The sequence below is a fragment of the Protopterus annectens genome, chromosome 6.part0, assembly GCF_019279795.1.
Source record: "Protopterus annectens isolate FY-2018-M chromosome 6.part0, PAN1.0, whole genome shotgun sequence".
Lineage (NCBI taxonomy): Eukaryota > Metazoa > Chordata > Ceratodontiformes > Protopteridae > Protopterus > Protopterus annectens.
This window is the reverse complement of record NC_056737.1, coordinates 1,241,606,057-1,241,627,875: the sequence shown is the minus strand read 5'-3', so window position 1 is coordinate 1,241,627,875 and position 21,819 is coordinate 1,241,606,057.

The following is a 21,819-nucleotide window of genomic DNA, read 5'->3' as shown; positions in this document are numbered from 1 at the left end:
TTCACTGCCCCCTTAGATTAGTTCCCTGTGCCTCTGTCCAGCAGAGCCACTGAAGTGATCGCCGAGGTAAACTTTCTGTTTCCCATCCACTCTTCAAAGTTTCTTTTGAAGGGTGTTATCAAGGAGCTCTTCCTAATGTAGATTGGGATCTTGTTCCAAACCATGGGAAGTCTCTGGGACAGGAAACTATCCCTCCAGCATGTCCTATTTATTGTTGTGGTGAAGTTTAGATCCCTAGAGCGTGTGGCTCGAGGGGATAAGGTTTTCTTTAGGTGGAGCATGTCCATCAATTCTGGGTTGTGCATGGCCTTGTATGTCAGGAAGAGATCACCTCTGAGTAGGTGGTATGCAACTGACTACAACTGGAGTTTCTTCAGTTGAGCTGCATAGGGCATCTGTTTGAGGCCATTGATTCTCTTGGTGAGGCACTTTTGTGGTCTTTCCAGCTGTTGCAGGTGTCTTGTAAGGTACATCCCAAATGGGGCGTTGTACTCTAAGATGGGTCTGATAAGTGATGAGTAGAGGGGCACAATGACCTCTTTTGATCTGGATGGGAACCCTTTTGTGATTAGGTGGGCCACGTAGAAGTATTTTCTAACCACTTTGGCAATGTGATTATCAAAGGTGAGATTACTATCTACTTGGGACCCCAGATCCCTTATTACGTCTTCCGTATTTAGGGGTCTACTACCTGTGTGGTAGTTTGTTTGTACTTTGTTTTTTCCAAAGGGCATGACTATGCAATTTTTGGCATTTAGCTTGAGGCTATGATTTTGACACCAGGTATCCATCTCAGTGAGACCCTTTTGGAGGATGGCTGTGTCAGCCGGAGAGTCAGTTGTAGCCCTTAGTTTGCAGTCGTCTGCGAACTTGGTCAGCCATAGTCCTCCTGTGTTTGCCTGTACTTCTGAGAAGTATATGCTGAACAGGAGGGGTCCTAGGACTGAGCCCTGGGGAACGCCACTTGTAACCGGTTTAGAGTCGGACCAATCTCCTGCAACTCTCACCATGTGGGTTCTGTCCATGAGCCAGTTGATAACCCATCTTGTGACATAGGGGTTTATGTTCAGGCTGGCGAGCTTGTCTATAATATCAGAATGAGGAATGGTGTCAAAGGCCTTAGCGAGGTCTAGGTAGGCTGTGTGTACCACCTTTACCTAGTCTATAGCCTTGGTAACTGTCTCAAAGAAGTCCACCAGGTTTAGGAGGCATGATCTGCCCTTAACAAAGCCAAACTGGGTAGGGTCCAGTGTATGGCGGTTTCCAATGTCTCTGTTAATGAGTTCCATGATGATGTGCTCCATAGCCTTGCAAACCAAGCTAGTCAGGCTTATAGGGCGATAGTTCCCAGGGTCTGTTGTGGCTCCATCTTTGTGGAGCGAAATAACCATGTGCGCCACTCTATGGGTACGTTGCCTGTGGAGAGGCTGAGTTTGAACAGTGTGTTTAGGTGAGGGGTTAGTTCGTCTTTGAGCACGTGCAGGAGGCAGCCTGGGACACCATCTGGTCCCATTGATGCTGTGTTTTTGGCTTTAGAGAGGGCAGTTTTATCCTGAGTGTATGTGATTTCAGGGGCACTACATTCTCCTGATATGGTTATGGGCCCTTTTGGGGGTGAGTGTTTCTGCTGAAATCTTATCTGAGAAAATGGAGATACTCTGCGCAGTGAACTTGACACTCTAAACTGGGATTCACTATTAGATGAAGGTGATAGCATGACTGCATTTGCCTCATTTTGTATATCTTGGTTCCTGTACATGACAAGCTTTTGCTGAGTAATGTGGAAGGCTGAAAAGTTAGAGATGTCATGAGGTTCACCTCCTCTCTTAAGAGTCAGTTTAGGAAAAGTGACAGGACGTCAGTCAGTTGGAAGAAAACCAGGAATCTGATCAATTGCCAAGTATTTCTGAGCCTTAGAATTCAAGCCAGAGCAACAACAAACATAGCCAAAGTCAACTATTTTAGGAATAAGCAGGACTACCCTCTAAATCACCCTAAGTCTTTCTGGAAGATCATTACAAATGCAATGGGCCCACAAGGCAGCCCTCCAGATTACTCAAGTAAGGATAACTTTGGGGCAGCCAACATGTTGAAAACAATCAAAGAACATATACTGAATGAAGAAAACCACACTGGTCTCACTATAGTTCCTCCAACTACCTCTGCTACTGTGGATTCTTAAATGCCTTACAGCAGGTCCCTATTATCATTTTAGTAAGATGTGTATACAAATAATAAAAGAGCTACCAGACAAAGAATAACCTACGTCTCGGTAATTTGCCCTCCTTGTCATTAAAATGACCTTACTTATCACAAAATCATTAATTGACATTATCAGCCTGTTTTTATTAATGGGAATTATAGTCAAATTTAAGCACGAGTTCATGATATTACTTACAAAAGATTCCAAACTGGAATATCGTCCTGAATTTTTCTGCCTGTATGACACTACTACCTTAAAAGTTAATACAAATTATTTTAAAAAAGCCAGTGCTACCTCTTTTAAAATTAGTGCTCAGAAATGGCAGAGCATGATGATTAGTAAGATCTTTATTCACAGTCACTGTAGTTTTAAAAAGAAATACAAATACCATAACTGCAATCTGTTGTGTTATGCCTGTCATATACCTGAATACAGAAAATGGCTGGTGATTTAAGTTATGCCTGTTGACATAGAAAATGTAACACCAGCAGGTAATATACTCTAGGCTACTAGCCTTGCTGCAAATATCAGGGCTTCGGGGAAGGAAGAAGGAAGTATCAATATGCTTTAGTAACTGCTTAGAAAACACAACATTCTTGGTAACGTCTGGAATGAATAAGTCTGATATAAAAACTTTATGACTGGTGTCACCTTAGACATGTGAATTAAGACCTTTTCTATATTCTGTTTTCATTGATGACTTAGCCCTCACTCTTTCATGGGTAAAATGTATATGCATTCTGAAAAGGGTGACAAAAACTTCTTAGTTTGGCTGTTTAAAGGTGCTTGTGACTAGATCTCTCATGGTCCCCATGATTGCTTGCCTAGCATGTTCCTATGTTCCTGTGTTGATCTGTTTCTATATAAATCAAGGCGAACAGTTAAATTAAAGAATCTGAAAAGATGCTTCTCAAAACTAGGATAGTGGTCTCATTGCAGACACCATAAAAAGCAGATTAGTGATCTTGAATATGTGTTAGAGGCTTGGTGAAGAATGATCTTAGGGAATGTAGAATCCACGTATTAACTTAATAGGTATGGCTAACCAGGAGAAGTATTTAGCTATGGCTACATCTGATATTATCCTTTACACGGAGCATAAAACTCTGTATGAATAAATTTCTGAATCAGTTTTCCAACGTTCTTATTTCAGAAACCAGACATGACTGATCTACATTTCTTAATGTTCTGGTTGAATCTGCTCACCTAGTTACCGTCTTAAGTTTACCCTGCAAATGTAGCATCCTTTAGGCCACAATCAACAAATCTTGGTGATTCATTGTCTATTTGAACCCAGGAAACATGACTTCCGTTCCTTGCAGAAAGCATAGAACATACATATTACTATCAATATAACTACAAACTTTATAAAATGTACAGAGTCAGTGTAAGTTATTCATTTTTTAGTGGCAGAGTTTAAATGGAATATTGAAAATAAGTAGCTTAAGATTTTGTGGGGGAGGGAACACCTTCCCCAATATTTATTTGCAAAGCAGTAGTTGTCACCTTTACTATATCAAGAAGAAATGTAAAAGGGGACAAATTATTAGACAATGAAACAATTACACAAGATGATTTATTTTACGAAAGTGATGCCTTGAAATTTCACTTGTGCAACATATATATAAGCTCCAAATGATGGACATCTTTTATTTTTATTTTTTTTATTTTAAAAGAGTTTTAGAACATATGTATAGTAAGTTCAATCTTATTTCAAATAAAATAATTTTATACACAAATGCATGGATCTCGCCATACCCAATAGAACCAAGATGCTCTCCTCCAAAAAAGGGAAGCCAATATGGTGGTCCCCTACCATAAACAAACTCTACAACAGAAGGAGGAAACTGATGTTGGGAGGGTGGCCTAATGGTTAAGGTGTTTGCCTTATAAACACAAGGTACAGTTAGCCTAGTACTAATCTATGAACCTATGAATCTATGAACTATGTGGAATAAGGTAAAGTCCCAAGACTGGAAAAGCTCCCTTATTAGCCTCATAGAAAAGTTGATATCCCTAATCAAATCCTCTAAGGCTAGCTATGCAAAAAAAATTGCAGCAGATATTAAAGACAACCACAAGGACTTCTATAGTTATGTAAAGAATCTCCACGGCAATACCCAGATTTGATCTGAGTTACTGCAGAATGGTGCCTCCTATACCAAGCCAATAGATATTGCCAATATACTGGCCAACAGATTCAGTGCCATCTTTACCCCTCCCCCCAAAGGACCAATCGCAATACCAGTAGATTGCCAGACTCCCAGTATTCCTGCTGCACAGGTTAAAACAGCACTGTCCAAGGCCAAGAATACAGCTTCTATTGGACCTGACAATATCCCTGGCTGTATTCTACATGAACTACAGTGTGAAGTGGCACCTCACCTGTGTGCCCTGTTCAATCACAGCCTCACCTCAGGCTTTATCCCTACCAAATGGTGCACTGCTACAGTCATCCCTCTCCACAAAGGAGGAGTGACTACAGACCCTGGGAACTATCTCCCCATTAGCCTGATGAGTCTGATATGCAAAGTTATGGAATGCATCATCATGGACCTAATAAACGAGGATATAGGGAATCTACAAATTCTGGATCCTACACAGTTTGGTTTTGTGAAGGGTAGATCATGCCTGCTCAAATTGGTCGACTTCTTTGAGTCAGTCACCATAGCTGTGGATGAAGGCAAGGTGGTTCATACATCCTACCTTGATCTTGCCAAGGCCTTTGATACCATTCCCAACTCAGGAATCATAGAAAAACTCACTAAGCTAGGCATCAACCCCTATATCACTGGGTGGGTTGCAAACAGGCTCACAGATAGAACCCACAGTGTGAAAGTAGCTGACTCCAAGTCAGACTGCAGATGAGTCATGAGTGGAGTCCCACAGAGTTCTATTCTGAGTCCTCTCCTGTTTGGTATCTACTTCTCTGAAGTCCAGGCCAACAAGAAGGGACTCTGGCTGACAAAGTTCACAGATGATTGCAAGTTGGGAGCTATTATTAACTCTCCATGTGATGTTGACATCCTACAGAAAGACATTAGGGAGACCAACGACTGGTGTCACAACCATGGCCTTAAGCTCAATGCCAAACAATGTTTCATCATCCCCCTTGGGAAAAACCCAGTTCCCTTGAATTAACACATAGATGGTAGTCCACTGAACACAGAAGGCATTAAAAGAGGTCTGGGAACACAGGTTAACAGCAACCTCTCTTTTGACCACCACATTGCCACTGTGGTCAGAAAGTACTTCTGTGTGGCACATCTCATTACTAAGAGTTTTGCACCTAGAAAGAAAGAGGTCATTGCCTCCATCTACTCTGCCCTCATTAGGCTAGTCATTGAATACAATGCCCCATTTGGCATGTACCTCACTAGACACCTGCAACAACTGGAGAGGCCACAAAAGTACCTCACAAAGAGGATCCTAGGCCTTAAACACTTGTCCTATATAGACAAACTCAAAAAAACTCCAACTATTCTCTGTCTCATATCGCCTACTTAGAGGCGATCTCTGCTTGATTTACAAAGCCATGTCTGACATAGCTCTGTTAGAAATGCTACCTCTAAAGAAATACCGATCCCTCCACACCACACACTCCAGAGACCTCAACCTCATTACCACAATCAACAGAACTTGCTGGAAAGACAGGTTCATAACCAGAGACTGCCTATGCTATGGAATATACTTCTCATACATGTCAAGCAGAGCACCTCACTGGGCCACTTCAAGAGAAATCTTGATGAGTGGGTAGGAAATAGAAAATTCACCCTGGGGATCACTCCAGCAGCTCTACTCAACAGAGGCACTGGTAACTAAGGTCAGGTGGCACAATGGCTTCGGGACCATTAGCCTAGTACACACCTATGAACCTATATGTGTTGGAACTTGTGCTAGCTGTACCCAGGATGAGGAGAAGGGGTTGCACCAGTATAAACAACGGTGTTAGAATGCAGCAGTGCATTGTGGTCATGACTGACATACTATGGATTTAACTCATTGTAGCTACAAAGCTGAATAGTTTTTTTCTCCTCCTTAGCTTTTACTTGTGGGGCTGCCAGAAGACCAAACTATGGTTCTCCAAAAACATTCAGAAAAATCCAGTCTATTTGCCATACCTTTATCTTAATAAGTTATGTTGCCATTGTGACACTGCCAGCCCAGCCATCTGGAATTTTGTAAATAAATCTATGTCATTTGTGAATATTGACATGATTTGTACAGAACTGTATGGTATGTACTAAGTTTCAAGAATGTAACCACAGCATACCCTGCTGGAAAATAATAGATTAACTTACAAAACATCAAGAAAATAAGTTGAAATTAAATGCTTTATGATGTGCTATAAAAGACAGTTTCAATACAGCAAGGAGACAGGATGTCTAGAGCTAGAAGTTTTTTCTGTTGTCATGGAGAGAAGTAGTTCCTAGGTTTAAAATGTAAAAAGTGTTTTATTGCTTTATGACGTCCTAGCAACTGCACAGTTTTGAGAGATATGTATTTCTCACACAGAGGTGTTAAATTCTGTTACATTTCTATTTAGCCTGGGAACTGAAGTCAGGTGACAAAGAGTGATGTCATCCAAGCTGTCCCAGCAGTAATATTTGATATTGATTTATGAACTCTCTCAGAGAGAGACTGTACATTTTGTATTTTGTCTTTGACCTGGAAACATCCACTCATCATCACATCTGCACTTGCTTGTAAGCAAAATTCAGGGGATAGTATCTCTTTTAGATATAGACAGGAATATAGTAAAGATTAGTTTATATGTTTTCTGTGTTTATTTGAGACTGCCCTGCAATGTTGTTTCAAAATATTTCCTGTGATTTTGAACTCTGAAGTAAATGTGTTTGCTTTTTGAGTATTTATTTGTTCTTTTATTATTTATTTTTAAATATATTTAAACCTATCTTTGTGGCTGATATTTGTGAGGCATATTTATGTTCTTAAAGTACTTGCATATGTATTTGATGACACTGTACAGGCCACTCCTAAATAGCCTTGCAAGTCATGGTAAGAACTATCATTTGCATAATAGTAACATTACACAGTAGGATTGGATACCCTTTGTAACAGCTTTAGAGTATCAGATAAAGAGTGGTTGGTGGCAGTGATAACTACCTTATAGTCTGGGCAAAAGGAGGCACAGCTAGTAAACCTGTGCCAGCCTTTCCCAGGTGTGTGTGTTTGTGTTTGTATATAAATCAAATCTCAAAGAGTGTGCGTGTGTGTGTGTGTGTGTGTGTGTGTGTGTGTGTGTGTGTGTGTGTGTGTGTGTGTGTGTGTGTGTGTGTCAGCTACTTGGGCAGAGACACAAAGCACTGGTTGGACAGAGAGAGTGCTGGAGGTTTTGGCTTGACCACTCAGCTGAGATCTCAAACCTATAGGTGTGCCAGTGGGGAGTCTTATTGGGGATCTGGAAAAAGAGGGAGAAATCATCCCTAGACTGAATGTGGTCTCTGTGTGCTCTGAAGGGAAATTGTACTTTACTGTGTGTGTATTTGTCATCTTCCCATTGTGTATGCCCCTCACTGTTGCCAGTGGTGAGGATTGAGCCCCCTTGATTACTGGGCCAGTGCAAGGGCATCACAGGCAGTATGAACAGATAAAACATCATTACAAAAAAAAACTGGAAATCATAATGGGTAAAGGTCATTTCACTGTGCTAGTGGCAAGATTTTGTATACAAGAAAGAAAAAGAAAGAAAGAAAGAAAGAAAGAAAGAAAGAAAGAAAGAAAGAAAGAAAGAAAATCCAAAGTATTTTTAGAGAATAACAAAGCATAAGCTTTTCAGGTGACTACTCAGAAGTCAAACAGTACACATGCTTGTTGATCTTGTTCCTGATGCAGGTGACTTCATGTAGAACCTTTTCTCAATTTTCCCAACATGGAAGAGGCATATGGTGTCCAAAAACACTTTATTGATGATTCTACTGTTTGTTAGTCTCTATAAAAAAATGCATACTCTGCAACAGCTTCTGTACTGTAAACTTAATAAAAAAGCTACCACACAGGACTCATGAGCAACAATAAGCTATAAGTCAACATGACAAAAATGCTGAGTAGAGGCATTCTCAGAATTGTGTACTTTTTGCCTTACCTTTCAACAGTTCTGGTTTTTGCAGCATGTCCAGATTTTTACCTCATATTTTTGGATCTGTTTCTCATAAAATGCTTGTTTTTCTGGAAAAATCATTGAGGACTGAAGTCAGAAAATAATGACAGACAGTTGGGTTTCAAACTTTGTACCTTTATAAAAATCATGCTAATGCAAAACATATTATTCTATCAACTTTCTAAGTTTATAACAGCAATATTTAAAATTGTCCCTATTTTGGGGCATTTGTCATAGGCTCATAGTTGCTTACTAGGCTAATGACTACAAGGGCCTTTTCAAGCCTAGCCATGCATCCCAAATCTTTGACAAGTACTGCTACCCTTGATAAGTGAAAGCATGGGCCTGAGAGATGAACCATTTACAGGTTACCTCTGTCTATTAGAAATACAAGTACCAAACCAGGGATGAATGTCTGGTTTTCCATCCAATTGTCCAAGTTGCACTTGAATTGTGTTAGAGAGGAACTCTGCTTCACATGGATGGGGAGCCTGTTCCATAGACAGGGTAGTCTCTGGGATACATGCCTATCTGTCCAGCAGGTCCTATTTATATCACAGGCAAGGTTTAAGCCATTAGAATGGGTAATTCTTGTGAGGTTTGTTTTGTGGATATGCAGAAGGTCCATCAGAGTGGGGTCTGACAGTGTCCTATATGCCAGGCATAGCTCTCCCCTCAAAAGCTTGTAGGAGACAGAATACAGGGATAGGGCCTTGAGGAGGTCCAACCATTGTTTATAGCTTTGTCCAGATTTTCTGCCCTAAGAGGCTGAGAGGTATGTCCTTTGTACAATTGATCATGTGTATGAGAACCCTAGATGTGGTGATTTCAGAAATATTTTGAAGTAAAATAATGCTGGAATGACAAATGAGGTTGCATACTTATCACCCTTCAGTGCTTAATGAACATATAAACATCACATGTGTGATCACGGAAAGATCTGGTAGCTGACCTTTTTCTCACAGTCCCCTGTGTTATATATTCTGGAGGTCTAAATATATTGAACATTGGTATTTGTATATCTGGCTTTGACATTTGGGATTATATACCAGCCAAGTTCTAACATTATGGTGAATAATGTCATTTTTTTATTATGTAATTTGATGTTCAACATGAGGTTAACATTCATTTGATGGGAAGGTATTATTCAGGTATCTTTACTGCTGATTCTTCAGTATTTTTCAACATAGAAGGCTGGCTTCCTTTTAAATAAGTGCACAATTAAGAAACAGAGGCTCTTTAATTTAGCATTTATAATCAGAGCTACATCGATGGTACATAGAAGATACAGTATATTAGTGGAAGTTTTAAAGAGTTTAAAAATCTTTTCTATTCTGAAGATATCTGATATAAGTTGCAGATGAATGGACTAAATATTTGATTAAATATGTGTGGAGTCTTGTTTCACATGCTTATTTATTGATTTGGTTATCTATTTTATATTAGTCACCACAGAAATGTTTTTATTAATTACACCGTTTTGTCAATATTCTTAATGGATATTTTGTGGGTAGTAATATAATAAACAACACAAATATTCTAGTGTAATTAACATATTAGTGAACATGGGTCACAGAAATAATTTAAATAACATCAGTCAAATATCATTATTAAACTCAGATCACAAGATATTGACATAGAAATCAAGGAAAATTTTGGTCAGAGGATAAGATTGGGGAGTTTGTGAAAGGGGCAGGTAATAATAAACTGTTATTGTAAGAGAACTGTTTTGCTGAGATGAAATTCAGAAATAATTTGAAACATGTATTGCCTTATTCAGATATAACAATTATGATACACAAAATGTAATATATTAAAGATGGTGCTGCAGATATGTGGTTTTGGTTTTATGATGAGGTAGTAGTTGACAGTAAATACTTCAAACCAATAGTAAATTAAAATATTGGAAAAGAGATACTATGAGATGTGATATTAAGCTACTGTCATTACTTTGTTCTATTTTATTTGGAATAATTTGGAAACAGTTACATGTTACTCTCTGAAATCCCTCATTATATCAACATTAATCTTCTTGCAATCTAGTGCTGCTGATGTCATTATAACATTAGTTGACACTGATTCTTAAATTAATTAAAATGTAGACAAAATTAATTAAAATGTAAATGATCAATGTATGTTTTTGCATCTGGCCTGTTTCATGACTGAAAACACTTTTTTTGACCAAACTACCTAATGATCATTAAATATTGAATAAAGAAATAAAAATAAATAAATTAACCTATTATTGATGAAATATAGTTAAATAGATGGGTGTGAGTTGTGAGCAAGGTAAAATGACTAGGAAATGAAGCTTTCAAAACATCTTTTCATATGCAAACAGCTTTTTTTATTTATGCAGAGAGGGAATTTGGTATATGAAAGTATTAGACGTTGAGTTATATGTTGTAATTAAGTTTAGAAATGGAGAACTGTGGGAAAGAATTAATTAAATCAAGTACTGTTTTTCTTCTATGAACATTACTAAGATTCTGGGCAGGTCAAATTTAGGAAAAGGATGTTTGGCAAAATGGTTAAGGTCTTCACCTCATAGGCACATGGCATGTGGTTTGATTCTGATATAGACTTATTATCTATGCTTAAATGGCCTTTCAAGATAATTAGCCTAGTATTAATCTGTGAGCAAGATAGTGGGTTATAATGGATGGAAATTTTGATAAGTTTAAGAACTTATTAAAGAAAGGTATACATCATCACAAATCAGTTAGAAGTTAGGCTGTGAGGTATTTTCATTTCAGTAGTCAGTTGTGATTGACTAAACCAAATAAAAAGATTAATATAGTTTGCCAAACCAGAAAAGGGGTGGTTGAACAAAGCTTGTGTGGTTGCCTATTAATTTATAATTTTTAAGGGAATATAGTGCATGACAGAATAACTAGAGTTAGGAAATGGATAAAGAAATTGCATAATGGTATGCAAATCAACTGATGAAAAAAAGGAAAGGGATATATTTATTAAACATATCTATGGAAGAAAGAAAGAAACATCTCAAAATACAACTTTAAAATGGAATTTTCATTGAGTAGATTTTTCAAAGAAAAGATTTCCTCTTTTTTACTATTACAGAATTACTGAATTAGACAATGATGGGCTTACTGGAAAATATTGCATAGGGGTGTTTTAAGACATCAATAATCAACTGATGAAAAAAGGAAAGGGATATATTTATTAAACATATTTATGGATGAAAGAAATAAATAAACATCTCAAAATAAAACTTGAAAAAAAGTATTTTCATTGAGTAGATTTTTCAAAGAAAAGATTTTCTTTTGGCATTATTACAGAATTGCTTTACTTGAAAAGGATTGGCTTACTGGAAAATATTGTACAGGAGCATTTTAAGGCATCAAGAACATTCAAACATTCAAGCAAGTATAATTAAGTACAGGTGGTTACTGGAGACTTCTGTTTAGAAACTCACCAGTAAATAGTCAAATGTTATATAACATACAAGAAAGGAGATTGTGTTTAACAAACTATTATGGATTTAGAAATCTGAGAATATGTGTTTATATTGCACAAAAATCATCTGGTTTTGTTATGCACTTGGAGTTTATGTTGAACAAGTTTGGATGAAAGTTAATATTTGAAGGTCATATGAATATTGTGTCCTGTGTGGTATATTTTTATGGAGTCTAAAAATATTTTGTTACTGAACAAGTCTTTATTTACTTATTCATTTCTTTATAATTGTTAACATGGAAAGTCTGACTGGATACAAAGCACCTTGTCAACAGAGGTGCTGAGAGAAAGTCAGCTGAGGTCCTGAGAGAAAAGGTGCAGAAAAGTTACACATTCATAAATTACAGTTTACAAATAAGCACTGTAAAGCAGTTGCAAAGAAGATGTTCATATCAGCAGAAACTAACACAAAATATGAAATAGGAAAGAAAATACAGATCAAGATTAAAAAAAATCAACTATGTACATATATTGGTTAGGTGAGTGATAAGAAAAATGTCTGTTAGAAATGTTAGAGACAGCATTGGTGAGATAAGATGATTGAGGAGCTAAACAAAGGGAAATATGGAGGGAGTAATCAATGCTGTGATTAAGGAAGGGAAGAGGTTATAGAAGTCATAAAAAGTACTGGGAAAGAAGGAAAAATGGGAGATGAATGGGAAAAGAAAGGGGCTGTTAGTGTAAGCAAAATCTTTTAGAATGTTTAAATTTCAGTTTAAAATATGTCAGTAAAAAGAGAAAGGATGACTAAGTGGAGACATGCTATTAATTTGGAGAGGGACAAACACATGTCCATGTAGCATTTAGGTGTTTTTTATTTTTTTTATTATTATTATTATTATTATTATTTTTTAGTAGGACTTGGAAATTTTTAGGTTTCAACTGAAATCGAGAACTGAGAGGAAATAAGTGTATTTATTTATTTATTTTTGCAACAAAGGCAGAGTTGTTTTATACTTTTTAAGTTATATGGCTAGGATGCTGTGGTAAACTTCCATATAACAGTATCTCTACTATTAAACAAATCAAAACTCTTATTTTTAAGTTTTCTGATAGTAAATGATTACAAAAGTGTTAATTGGTATGACAATGTCCATATGTATATATTTTGCTATTGGTTTTCCACAATTAATGAACTGATTTTTTTTATTTATCCTTTGTTGATGGGGTTAGTCTCACAAGGCTGGTAGCTTCTTTTTAGGGAAGATCTGAGGTGGCATTTATACTGCTATGGAAAAGTAGGCCAAGACATCATGGAAATTTCCCTACTCTTCATTCTTGCCAGTGGGACCAATTTTTCAGGAGCACTTCCTGTTTATATTCCAGACAAGGAGGCGGCCAAGAGAGACAGGGATGCAGAAAGAAAGAGAAGTAGATGATTGAGTGGTGAGAGAAATGGAGGAGTAAGTAAATATCAAGACCAGAGAATATGCGCAGTTCCAAATAAATGTATTTGATGGAGATAAGTCAGTAAATGATAGATGTATAATTACAACTATCCATTGAGGAGGGTTGTGGGATGATTTACATAAATAAATGGTGGTTCAGAGTGAGTCAGAAAATGAAGGATATGTTTCCTGGAGACATATTAAGGAGAAAATACAAAAGGAAGATGCAGAGAGAGAATCCAGAAGAATAGTGGTGAGATGAAAAAGAAAACATCTGCAGAGAAAGTAAAAGAAAGCAAATGTTCAGTAGCAGAAAAGATTGCAGACAAAAATGAAAAAAAAAACAGAAGTACATGGCAAGGATCCAAAGTAAAGAAGACAAAGAAATGGACAGGTAGCTCTTTTGGTGTAAAAGCACATGAAATAAGAGCATTTGTTCTTATTAACAAACATACATTTTATGACATTATATTTGACACTGTTTTTTCAATGTAAACTTTTCTTGGGGAAAGAACAGGTTCTGTGACCCAATCAGACTACCCCAGTAAACAAATATCAAATAAATAAAAGCAAAGAAAGAAAGGCTGTAACACATGGAATATTTATGTAATAAAAGCATTTAACAGGGGAAACAAAAAAAAGAAAATTCACATATAATTTTGAACAGAGGAACATTTGAAAACTTTATGTAAAGAAATACTGGATACTGGAAATGTTTATGACAAAAGGGGTTTATGGACTGGTGGCTGGGATTGTAATATGTTAAAAACAGAGAAAAAATATACATATAGAAAGCAAGATAAATGTGGAGGGGAATAGCATGCCATAAAATACTGGGGACAACCCAAAACTGTTTTTTTGTGTGGAAAAGAATGACTTCTGATAAGTAACTGTTACCAAAACATTTTATTTTTGTGGGGAAATGGGATAGCATGCAAAAAATGTGAATTGGAATGTTAGAAATGTAACAACATTGGATATTTATGGATGGATCGCAAAAATGAAAATAAGAGTAAGGAGAAAGAAAAGGTAAAAGAAGAAAATGAGCAAAGAGAAAACATTAGAAGTAGTAGAAATAAAAGAAAAATTAGGTGAGAAAAATAATAAAGATGACACAAAAGAAGTTTCTGAAATAAATGATGAAAAAGACATAAATTGGAAGGTAGCCAAAAAAAGAATTCTATTGGAAAAAAGGTAAAAGACAGAAAAAGAAAATGTAAGGAATAAGTACAAAAGAATAAAAGAAAGGAAAAGGATGAAAAGGATGTGTACACCTAATGATTGGGGGTTGGTATAATGGTTAAGGTGTTTGACTCTCATATTTGAGAAAGAAATTGGCTAAATGTATAATGGCCTATTAAGAATGCTAGCCTAGTAATTAGCAATGAACTTATGAAACCATGAATCTAAGGTAAAGAGAAAATGAAAATTTTTAGAGTGCTTTCTGTAAATGTAAATAATATTAAGAATATAGTACAAAGAATAGGGATTTTGAAGTGGTATAATGTAGAAATATAGATACAATTATATTCGAAGACACAAGAATTTTGACAAATGAAGATTACAAACAGAAAAACTATGTGGAGGAAAGATAATCTGTAATTTGGGAAATGAGAGATGTTCTGGAATAGCCATATTCTGTAGAAATACAGTAAGGATATTAGATGTAACTTTATCAAAAATAGGAATATTAACCATTGCAGATTTAAAATGGAAAGAACAAGTATATAGAATTATAACATTGCATGCTTATAATAAGTGTAAAGAAAAGAAAGCTTATTGTGTCACACTTTAGACTATGTAGTGATAAATATAAATATGACAATAACAGGACACTTTACTTGTGATTTAAGAGGTAAGTGTAAAATAAAATGAAATTATATAAGAAAATGTTAGAAGTTGTAAGATGTGGTAAGTTAAAACTCTGGGACAAAAATTTATGGACTTTTATTTATTTAACAATTGTTTACTGGGAAAGTCCAACTTGGAATGAAGCCAGTTTTCAGCAGAAGCCTGGGGAGAAATGCTTCAGGTGCATGTCTTTGTAACTTGGGAGGAAACTGGAGCAGCCAGAGAAAATGCACACAAGTGCAGGGAGGACATGCAAACTCCACACAGAAGGCACCCCAGCTGAGAATCTAACCACTTGCTGTGAGATGACCATGCTACCATTGCCTATAAAAGGGATATGTATAGAACTGAAATAGCTTATTTTTAGTATCAGAAGGTTTAGTTATAGGAGAGGGGGAGGTACTTGAAACAGGAATGTCTAATCATCTTGCAATATGTCCACAAATAAAGGAATATATAAAAAAGAAAAAAGGAATATATAAAAATAGCCAAAGGAATAAAAAGGATAAATGAGAAAGAATGGAATGAAGAAGGAAAGAGATTAGTAATACAGTTATGAAAAGATCATATTACTATGAGACCATTTAATAAAAAATTGATCTGAATGGTGGATGATATTTAAGGAAAAATGTTTTTACAGTGGCAATATGATGTGACAAAAGTAGAGAAAGAAAAATGTAAAAAAAAAACATATAACGATGCATTGGAAGGTTTATAACAATGACAGAAACTTTGACAAAGAAAAAGAATTATATGAAAGCAATAAAAAAAAATACAAGAATTGTTATATAAGCAAAAATATTTTTTCAAGGAAAAGGAAAAAGTATTGTGCTACTTAACCAGATTAATTAAGGATTACAGTAGTGGAATGAGAGAAATAAAAGATACAAAAGGAGAAATAGAAAGCGCTCAGGAGAAGATTATAAATAATGCAGTACAATATGTACAAGAACTGTTTAAACAAAAAAGGTAGTGAAAATATGGGAATGTAAAAAAGTTAACTGAAAAAGTGAATAAAGAGTTGGAAAAGGAGATTTCATTAAATGACCTAGATAAAGTAAGATAATATATTAGAACAAGTAAATATAGATTCAGCTGCAGGACCTATTTATTTATTTAACATTTGTTAACCGGGAAAGTCTGACTTGGAATGAAGCCAATTTTCTGCAGAGGCCTGGGGAGAAACACTCCAGATGCATGTCTTTATAATGTGGGAGAAAACTGGAGCACCCAGAGGAACCCCAAATGAACACAGGGAGGAGATGCAGACTCCGCACAGAAGGCACCCCAGCTGAGAATCAAACCAGAGAACCTTTTGCTGTGAGACAACAAAGCTACTGCTGCACCACTGCGCCGTCCATGACCTGTTGGAATATGGTAAGAAGGGAATAAAAAATTAAGAGATTGACAAAAAAATCTTTAAAGCTTTTGAATGAATGATTAAATGAAGGTTTTATGTATAAAGAATTATGTAGTGGAATACTTAAATTCATATGGAAGAAGGAAGACAGAAGACAATTTAAAATCTGGAGACTGGTAGTATTTAATAATAATGATTATAAAATCTTTATGAAAATAATACAAAAGAGATTTGAAACTAAAATGGAAAATATTATGGAATATAGTATATATAGGGGAAGGGTTGTCAAGAATTATTAATGATAGAGAAATTGTCAATGATATTCTCTTTCAACCTTCTGATTTAAAAGCCTGTGTTCACGCTTGTTTCCTGCCCTTCCTGTTACTAGTCTAATCTACGTACAGATTTGCTGTATCCATGACTCTATGTAAGCTTCTGAGCCCCACAAGCCTGTACATGTTGGAGGGAAGCCTTCTAGCTTATCAGTGGGAGTGGTAAGCATCAGGTAGCCTATCTACCACAAGAGGAGTGGTCCCTGGCCCAGAAATTGTAGCTATTGGCTGTTTGAGCAGTTTTTTTCCATCTCTTTCAACTTTCTGGTTTGAAAGCAGCACTTGTGCCTATTTCCCACCTTTCCTATAACTAGCCTAGTCCGTTACAGAGTTGCTGTATTCAGGATTGTTAGTAAGCTTCTGAGCCCCCCAAACCTTTCTGTGTTGGAGAGAAGCCTTCTAGCTTATCAGTGTGAGTGGTAAGCACTAGGTAGTCTATCCTCCACAGGAAGAGTGAGTTTTGGCCCAGAAATTGTAGTTTATTTGGTCGTTTGGGCAGTTTTCCATCTCTTTCAATTTGCTGGCTTAAAAACCTGCATTTGTACTTGTTCCCTGCCTTTCCTGTAACTAGTCTAGTCTAGGTACAGATTTGCTGTATCCAGGACTCTTTGTAAGCTTCTGAGCCTCACAAGCCTTTCTGTGTTGGAGGGAAGCCTTCTAGCTTATCAGTGGGAGTGGTAAGCATTAGGTAGCCTATCTACCACAAGAGGAGTGGTTCCTGACCCAGAAATTGTAGCTATTGGCTGTTTGGGCAATTTTTTCCATCTTTTTCAATGTTCTGGTTTAAAAGCCACACTTGCGCTTGTTTCCCACCTTTCCTGTATCTAGCCTAGTCCAGATACAGAGTTGCTGTATCCAGGACTGCTGGTAAGCTTCTGAGCCCCGCAAGCCTTTCTGTGTTGGAGGAAAGCCTTCTAGCTTATCAGTGTGAGTGGTAAGCACTAGGTAGCCTGTCTACCATGAGAGGAGAGGTTCCTGGCCCAGAAATTGTAGTTTATTGACCATTTGGACAGTTTGTCCATCTCTTTCAACTTTCTGGTTTAAAAGACCACATCTGCGCTTGTTTCCCATCTTTCCTGTAACTAACCTACTGGGTAGCATTAGAAAGCCTTAAACTGATACATGCCTTCTAGCTTAGAAGAGAGACTTTGGAGTGATTAAGTATCAGTTTTCTGTACTTTCTTGCTGTATTTAACTGTTTTCCACCTAAACACAGATTTTCCAGCGTTTATTGTGATTTAAAAGCTTGTTTTTTTCACATATTGTACTTATTTGACTGCCTGCACTTTTAAAAAGATGTTTTTTGTTTAAATAATTTGTTTAGCTGTTGTAGGCTACACACTAAAATGTGATAGCCTTTTCTGATCGTTTGTAGTCATTTAAAGCTGTTTTACGTGTATTTTTCTACAGTTTTTGCCTTATCTTTTCAAAAAACCAAAAAAAACAAAAACATTCCTTGTTTCCCGCCTTTCTAAGCTAGTATAGTCCAGTTTTCAGGCTAGTGCTGAATTCAGGGTTGTGATACTAGTTTCTGAGTTGCCCATACCTTACTTGGATAGAAGGAAGTTTCTCTTTTCATCTGTGAGAGAGGGGAGCTTTGAGCAAACTATCTGTCCTTTCTAAGCTAGTATAGTCCAGTTTTCAGGCTAGTGCTAAATTCAAGGCTGTGATTCTAGTTTCTGAGTTGCCCATACCTTACTTGGATAGAAGGAAGTTTCTCTGTTCACCTGTAAGAGAGGGGAGATTTGAGCACCCTATCTGTCCCTGGAGGAGTGGTCCCAGCCCAGAAGTTAGTAGTTTATTGGCCATTTTAGGCTAATTTCTATCTCTTTCATTTCCCTACTATAAAAAAAACATGTTTGCACGGTTTTCACACCGGGCAGTGCCGGTTAGCTATGGTTAAATTATTCCCGGCTCCACTAAGTCTCCTCTTCAGTTTTTCCCTCAAAACTAGTCTAACTCTCAACCCAAGAACTCAAAAAGCATCTTACAGCCCAGCACTTGCTCAGACCTAATAGCAAGCACTAATATTCCCTGACACTGATTGCCCAGCAGGGCAAGGCTCTTTATTCACCCTTTACCAACCAAGCGACTAAGCAGCTCACCCTACTATTCAGGCATGACCAAAGGGGCAACTTCAGGTGCACTCTCCAGTCCAACTGGTGAATTTGGGTATCCTGAGGCAATGTTACAACTGCCTCATGTACACAGACAACCCTCTCCTCCTACCACAAAACACTAACATATGAGAAAGATGCAATTATACAGCCAAACTGGAAGCTAAGCTGTCTCCACCCAAGACTGGAACAGACAATCAAGAGGAGAAGGTTAACACTTGCACCACAACTCCAGCCGCACACAGACCTACTAAAACAGCACTGGCAAAAAATACACATAAATACACAAAATCATACTCGGATGCTCTAAATAAAAACCTGCAAAAGCATCAGAGACCTCCAAAGCAGACACCCAAACAACCTGCACTTTCTGTCACAAATCAGACAACACATAAAACACAAAATCAGTGTGCCGCACAATAACAGCCCTTAAGGTGAAATAACATACCTAACACACTAGTAATAGGTGACTCTATAGTCAGGCACACTGACGTCCCATTCACTAGGCTGGAAAAGCAGAAGGTTACTGTTAGCTGCCTGTCGGGAGCCACAATCCGCCACATAACACAAGCACTCAGGTCACTCCAGAACAAGTATAAATATGACTCTGCCATTGTTCATGTTGGTATGAATGACCTGTCGTACCTCCCTGGACTACATGAAAAGAGACATGGAAGACCTCTCTGATCATGTAGCCCAGGCTGGTATGACCCTGACCCTGAGTAGTATCCTGCCTTCACCCAGAATGATACCTCAGTATAAAGAAAAAATTATCAATTTCAACAATTGGCTAAGTTTCTGGTGTCATTCAAAGGGGATCCAGTGTCTGTCATCCTGATACGATATGCTCGACAAGCAGCATTGCTTCACAAGAAATGGCTTGCACCTGTCACCCCTAGGCTTTCGAATACTGGCCAAGGCTCTTGCTGCCCCATAGTGCCTTTTTTAGTCAAGGCTCAAAAGTCAAACCCACCTCCGCAAACAGCACAATTAACAAAAAACTGAGGATTATCATACTCAATGCCAGGAGTTTAAATCTCAAAATGCACGCGCTCGAAGCACTCCTCAGTATGGAGAACGTCGACATCTGTGCAGTAACTAAAACCTGGTTCAAGGCTCCAGAGAACACCCCAGCACTATTGGGCTACAACTCATACCGCACATTTTGGCCACAGAATACGGACCGAAACACAAGGATACCTACACCTCCAGGTTAGTGGTGCAGCATGATACCTCTGAGATCATCCATGTGCAACTAACATCAAGCAAATCTGCAATGCAAATTGTGGCCTGCTACAGATCACACTCCATGACCCAGGACCACCACTCCACCTTTCTGGAGACACTGGAAAACATGAAAGTCCTACTGAACACCCTGATATTGGGCGATTTCAATTACCCTACCATTCATTGGGAAAACTACTCAAGTACAAATTCCCAGGCCCAGCGCTTCCTGGAATTCATCAACTCAAACACTCTGGATCAGCTGGTAAACTCCCCTACCAGAGGTGAAAACATATTGGACCTGGACATCACCAACATGGGTGACAGGTGTTCCACACCGGAGGTCAACCCATCATTGGTGGGATCAGACCATAAACTAATCACTCTGGATGTCCACACCCCACCACCACCCTCAACTAAGGAAACCACAGTAAAAAAATGTTCTAAAGCAAACTTCACCTTACTTAAGACAGAGGTGGTAAGTTTCACAGCCCCCACGCTAAAGGATAATGCTGCCTAAGATGCAGAAACATTTGCAAATGCACTCTATGAGCACCTACAAGGATGCATGGATCGTGCCATTCCTAGCAAAACCAAGACTCACTCCTCTAAGCGAAGGGAACCAGTTTGGTGGACCCTTGCAATAAACAGGCTATACAACAGAAGGAGGAAACTAGTCCAGAAAAAAGCAAATCCAAAGAAGGAAAGACATCCCTGGTCAGTATCAGTAAGAAACTAAGGTTCCTCATGAAATCATCCAAGGCTAACTTCAAAAGAAAAATAGCCAAGAATTCAAAAGATAACCGCAAAGCCTGTTTTAGCTATGTTAAGAATCTAAGTGGCAACTCACAGATATGCACTGAACTAGTGCAAAATAGCACAAAATATACTAAACCTACTGACATTGCCAACATCCTGGCAGATAGATTCAGTGCAAACTTCACTCCCCTCTCACCTCCAAAAGGGCCCAAAACAATACCGGAAAAGTGTAGTGTTCCAAAAATCACAGACGCACAGGTGAAAACAGCCCTTTCAAAAGCCAAAAACACAACATCAATGGGACCAGATGGTGTCCCAGGCTGCGTCTTGCATGAACTACAGAATGAACTAACCCCCCACCTAAACACGCTGTTCAACCTCAGCCTCTCCACAGGCTACATGCCCATAGAATGGTGCATAGCAACGGTTATTCCTCTCCACAAAGGAGGGGCCACAACTGACCCTGGCAACTATCACCTCATAAGCTTGACTAGCCTGGTCTACAAGGCTGTGGAGCGCATCATCATGGAACTCATTAACAAAGATATTGGGAACCTCCAAACACTTGACCCGACCCAAGGCCGTAGATGAGGGAAAGGTGGTTCACACAGCCTACCTTGACCTTGCCAAGATATTAGACACCATTCCCCACTCAGGTATTACAGAAAATCTCACCAGCCTGAACATAAACCCCTACGTCATGAGATGGGTTGCCAACTGGCTTACAGACAGAACTCACACGGTAAGAATTGCAGGCTCCAGGTCCATCTCTAAACAAGTCACAAGTGGTGTCCTACAAGGCTTGGACCTGGGACCCCTACTGTTTGACATATACTTCTCAGAAGTACAGGCAAACACAGGAGGACTATGGCTAACCACATTCACCGATGACTGCATACTGGGAGCCATAATTGAATCTCTGGCTGACATGGACATCCTCCAAAAGGGCCTTACTGAGATGGACACCTGGTGTCAAAGTCATGG